Source organism: Megascapheus bottae, chromosome 16, assembly GCF_031878675.1.
Source record: "Megascapheus bottae isolate mThoBot1 chromosome 16, mThoBot2.hap1, whole genome shotgun sequence".
Lineage (NCBI taxonomy): Eukaryota > Metazoa > Chordata > Mammalia > Rodentia > Geomyidae > Megascapheus > Megascapheus bottae.
Genome location: NC_143524.1, coordinates 7,711,240 through 7,716,824, shown reverse-complemented (window position 1 = coordinate 7,716,824; position 5,585 = coordinate 7,711,240). Strand labels below are relative to the sequence as shown.

The window sequence follows — 5,585 nt, the reverse complement described above, 5'->3', positions numbered from 1 at the left end:
GAACACAAGGCTACATCGCCATTTGCTAAAACCAGAAGTCTTGCCCTTCTGCACCTTCCATATGCCAAGCTTTTCAGCCTTGCACATCCTAGAGCACACTCCCTGGCCTTGACTCAGGTCAAGTGCCGGGGCTCAGCTTACAAGTCCAGCGCCTGCCTGGCTTGACTCAAGATCCACAGCACCTATATGCTTCAGTGCTGGCTAACAAATCCTGCTGGCCTTCTGTTCAAAAGAAGATGGGAAAGCAGCATGGATTTGAAGAACAGGATCCATCTAGGACACGTGGCATCTGTGTCCTGGTGTCCTGTAGGCAGTCCCCAGGGGGCCTCGCTGCACACAGCCCAGTGGGGAAACACAATCCCATCGGCCACTCATTTAATAAATATGTGTTGAGCATCTTGCGTGTTCAAGGCTCTATTTGGTTTTTTTGTTTGTTTTTTGTTTTGTTTTGTTTTGTTTTTTTGCCAGTCCTGGGCTTGAGCTCAGGGCCTGAGCACTGTCCTTGGACTTTCTCAAGGCTAGAGCTCTACCACTTGAGCCTCAGCACCACTTCCAGCTTCTTTTTGTATATATGTGGTACCAAGGAATCAAACCCGGGTCTTCGTGCATGCTAGGCAAGCACTTTAACCACTAGGCCAAACTCCCGGCCCCATCAAGGCTCTATTTGTGTAGAACAGAAGCAGGGTGAACCACGCAGAATGGGACTCAGCCCTTGACCTCACAGAACTTCCACCCCCAGAGGAAAAGCCACTGGCCGGGTTGGGTGTGCAATCACACAGGCAAGGGTGGGAGCAGAAACCCAGAGATGGGTATGATTAGCAGTGGCAGAGATGCAGCATGGGAGGGAAAGCAGACATCCAAGAGGACAGGAAACCACATTCCCTCACCCCAACCCCATGGGCACTGAAGGACATGGGGTCTCTCCCAAAGGAGTAGGGGCCAAACCTCTGGAGAGAGTCACCCATTAAGTGACCAGTCCTTTCCATGTCCTTGCCACTCAACACCTTCTCTGAGGGAGGTTTCAATGTGCAACTTTGAGGGTCAGACAACCAATGGTTTAATCCACAGAAAGGAGTGTGTCCTGATTACCAGAAACAGAAGAAACAATCAAGAGTCTGAGGGTGTTGTTGAATGAATCATGGTTTCCAAGAAACAGAAGGGAGGAGCCTTTGGAACGTTTGGGGTGACTTGAGGTATCACCTGGGAGGGGAGGCGGAAGGGATGCTGTTAGCATGGGGACAGGACTAAGAAACAACCACAATGTTCAGTACAGGACACAGGGTGGCCTACAGCCAACATTTGCCTGGCTCCCCATCACAGAAATACCCAGGCTGCACCCATGAGCACAGAGGCATCTAAGACTCGTCATAGTCTTCTCCAACTTCCCGTGAGGAAGCCCGGATTTTCTTCCTATCTTTCCACCAAAATAAAACTGAATAGGGTAACTACTGTGAGAATCTAGCTCTCGTCTATTATCCCAGACCTAAGGGAAGGAGTTAGGATGCGTCCTCTGAGGACATAGCACAGGGTGACTGAAAAGAGGGCAGAAGCAAGAAGGCCAACCTCCTCCCTTCTCCATACCTGAAGCTGGTATGGAGATTTTTATCTCCCAGCCTTCTCTCTATGCCCCGGAAGAAAAGACATCCTCATCTCTGAAGACACAGGGAGGAAGAAGAGAGCAAACAACCAGATCCAGCTACGCTCCTGCTTACTAACATTAGGATATCCTCCTTATCGATTTAAACTTCTTCATGACCTTCAATCTATCAAGCCAAAGAGAACCACCACACAAGCGTGCCCCGGTCCACGAGGGTTCACTTCCTTTTAAAGGCTTTCCTGAGAAGTGTAACCCTCACGCAATACATGAGTTCTTTCCTCTCCATTTGTTGTTGCTTGGACCTAGAGGTTGGTGATGGGTGACGGGACAGGAAACAAGATACTTTTCCTCCCTCACTAACTACTGAGACAAAACCCACTGCAAATTTTATGTGCAAATCTTACTTTGATTTAGAAAACAAAGTTTTGTGAGGTTTTTTGTTTGGTTGTTTTCTGGCTCTGGGGGTTGAACTCAGGGCCTAGGCACTATACCCTGAGCTTTTTAGCTCAAAGCTAGCACTTTTCCACTTGACCTATAGCTCCATTTCCACTTTTTTTTTTTTTTGCCAGTCCTGGGCTTGAGCTCAGGGCCTGAGCACTGTCCTTGGACTTTCTCAAGGCTAGTGCTCTACCACTTGAGCCTCAGCCCCACTTCCAGCTTTTTTCTATGTATGTGGTACCAAGGAATCGAACCCGGGTCTTCGTGCATGCTAGGCAAGCACTTTAACCACTAGGCCAAACTCCTGGCCCCCATTTCCACTTTTTAATGGTTCATTGGAGATAAGAGTCTCAAGGGCTTTTCTAGCCACATTGGCTTTGAACCTTGATACTCCAATGGCTGCCTCCTGAGTATCTAGGGTTACAGATGTGAGCTACCAACGTCTGGCTAGAATCTCCACTTCTACATGAACAAAAGATAAATATTTGGCCAGGGCCAGTGGCTCATGCCTGTAATCCTAGCTACTCAGGAGGCTGAGATCTGAGGATCAAGGTTCAAAGCCAGCCCAGGCACAAAAGAACCTGAGACTCTTATCTCCAATTAATCTCTAGAAAATGGGGCATGGCTCAAGGGTAGGGAGGTAGCCTTGAGAGGAAGAGCTCCAGGACAATGCCTAGGCCCAGGGGTAGGGCAGTAGCCTTGAGCCGAAGAGTTCAGGGACTCCACCCAGGGGGAATTCAAGTCCCATGACCCACAAAATTTTTTTAAAAAGATAAATATTTATGCTTATGACCACAGAGAGCTCAGGTTTGCTTGTTGCCACGACAAAAACTGAATCACCAGCATGATAATCTGGGAATTTACACTGGCTGCCAATTTCACTGCTTAGGGTGGTGTTTGTGATTGCTGAGAGAGTTATTTCCTTCATGTTTTCCTGTGATAAACCAAGGAAACATGTTCTTAGGTTTCATTTGATTGAATCTAGTTCCCGATCAGAATAGTGAGCGGTCAAGAGGGAAACTGAAAGTCAGCCTCAGAAGGTATATATGAGGCCAGGCAGGCAGAAGTCTGACATATCTTCAAGATGGTAAGCTCTATGGTAAGTGCCTTTTAATTTATATGGGGCTTGACTGTACACAGAGGCAACCAGTCCAGTATGCTGGTCTTAGGAAGGTAGAAATAACAGCTTCCATTTGGTGTTGTGAGGAGTGTGCATGTGTGTGTGTGTGTGTGTGTGTGTGTGTGTGTGTGTCCCAAAATAAACTAAGTGCCTAATCACTATCCCTTAGTTCTGATGCTCAGGGCTATCTATCACTCTACCAATTGAGCCACAGTTCCATTTCCAGCTTTTTGGTGGTTCACTGGAAGTAAAAATCTCATGGACTTTCTCATCTGGGCTGGCTTCAAACCAGGATTTTCAGATCTCAACCTCATGAGTTGTAGCTAGGATTACAGGATGAGCTATCAATGCCTGGCTGCAGCTTCCATTTGGAAAGCTTTTTATAAAATCTGTGTTATTATTCACAAATCTTTTCTGTGAAAAACAATCGTGTCCCATAGGTTTTCTGCATCCACTGGGCTTGATGAGAGGTATAAGATGCAGAGAGGGAAGACACTGCAGTGGCAGGCAGAAGGAGTTGCCAGGAGAACCTCATTCTCCTGGGTACCTGAGGAGAAACAGACAGAGGACTGATGTGGCCATGGTTTCTTCTTGCTGTTCCCCAAACACATCCTTTTGGCAATGACATTTCTGACTCTCTGTCCCAAGGCATTGGCTTGTAAAGCTAAGTTCATTTCAACACATAGTGCCACTGACCCAAGCTCAGACAGTTATCTTAGTACCTGGCTTGTTTAAAACCTCAGCCATGGTGGAGGCTGGCAGTAGAGGTAGAATGCTACCTCTCTCTGCAGGCTCCATCTGTTTTGTGTGTGGCCCAGCATCACCTTTCTCTGCTACCATCTGTCTCTCCTCTCTCTCTCTCTCTCTCTCTCTCTCGCTCTCTCGCTCTCTCGCTCTCTCACTCTCTCGCTCTCTCGCTCTCTCGCTCTCTCTCTCTGCCAGTCCTGGAGCTTGAACTCAGGGCATGAGCACTGTCCTTGGGCTTTCTCGAGGCTAGAGCTCTACCACTGGAACCACCACAGCACCACTTCTGGCTTTTTCTATGTATGTGGTACTGAGGAATTGAACCCAGGTCTTCATGCATGCTAGACAAGCACTCTACCACTAGGACAAATTCCCGGCCCTTCGTTCTCCCTTCTCTGTGTCTTGTTCACCTCCTCTAATGCCTGTTTACCTCTTACACAGAGCAGTGTCTCTGTTTCACTGTCTGTCTCCAGAACACACACCTAGGGCTCCCTTCTCCACCTAAAGCCCCCAGCCAAGCTGTTTGTCCAAACAGCGACTCTGCTCCCCTCTGAGGGCCACTGGCAGTGAGTGGTGACATAAGTCCTTTCTATACACACTGGAGCTTCACAAAGACTGCCCCAGGGGATCCAGACAGGGGACTTCCATGATGTCATTAAGACCAATCACAAAGCTGCAGTTGAAGGGCGGTGCTCAAACCTTCTCCATTCCCGTTGCCTCCAGCTGCCTGGGATAATTCTCTTAGGTGGAGCGCTCATCATCAGCATTGTGCAGTTATGCCTTGCCCAGAGGTCATTAGGAAATGGCTCCCAGCTGGCCTGCTGCCAGTTCAACCATGTGAGTCCTTGGGATCCCAAAATGGATGGGGAGGGAGAGTCTTCCTGCTGCATGCTGTCCTTCTCTTCACTGTTATTACGCCATCGTCTTGTTACCTGTGTTTTCCAGGTGCGCATACTGGACCTAAATGACTCCACAACAAGATCACCAACTCCTTCAAGGCGCCGGACAAGTCTGTCTCCTTGCTTGCGTCGTTTCATTGAAAACCAACTCCTCAAAAAGCAAGACTAAAGCATCTAGCATCATCTTTTACTGACACAAAAACAGATCCCAGGTTTCCCGCCCCCCCCCCATTCCTAATATTCTGGGAAAAATATCTATTGCAGTGCTTGTACTCAGAACTTTACTCCTCTATTCAAGGGCTAGGGGCATTGCGCAGAAGCAGAGCGCTTGGCCTAGGGTGCTTAAGGCACTGTGTTGATCCTCCACTCAGAAAAGAAGATAGGAGTTTAAGATAGGGGTCACATGACCTGGGAAAGTCACATGAGGTGGAACCTTTGGGAGTCTTGGCCCATGTCCATGTCTTACCCTGCCTGTGAGCTCGTGGGATGCAGGAACAATTATCCACTCATCCCATTTTTACTCTGCCAGCTATCCATACCCTACAATAAATGTGCATTGAATATCTGCTCTGTGTCAAGCTCTGTTCACAGAGGAGGATGGGCAATCTTGAGGGGACATGACATAGTCCCTTGGTTTCCAGGAAGATGGAAGGGGGAGGGGAGATGAAGGAACACAGGGACAGGGCTGCGCTGACCTGGTGATGCAGCAGGCCATGAAGCAGAGGGGAAGCCACGTGGAGGGGAGAACAGGTGTGTGGGTCAGCAAAAGACAGAGAGGATCTTTCAT

The 5,585-nt window shown here is 48.5% G+C and overlaps 1 long non-coding RNA gene across 1 annotated transcript; it reads left to right on the top strand.

Annotated features, from left to right (window-relative positions):
- Positions 1-2,937: 2,937 nt before the first annotated feature.
- Positions 2,938-5,372, top strand: LOC150052513 (uncharacterized). The gene is made up of 3 exons (XR_016538123.1): positions 2,938-3,134; positions 4,623-4,736; positions 4,845-5,372. It is a non-coding gene; the product is annotated as an uncharacterized LOC150052513 (long non-coding RNA).
- The last annotated feature ends 213 nt before the right edge of the window (positions 5,373-5,585 follow it).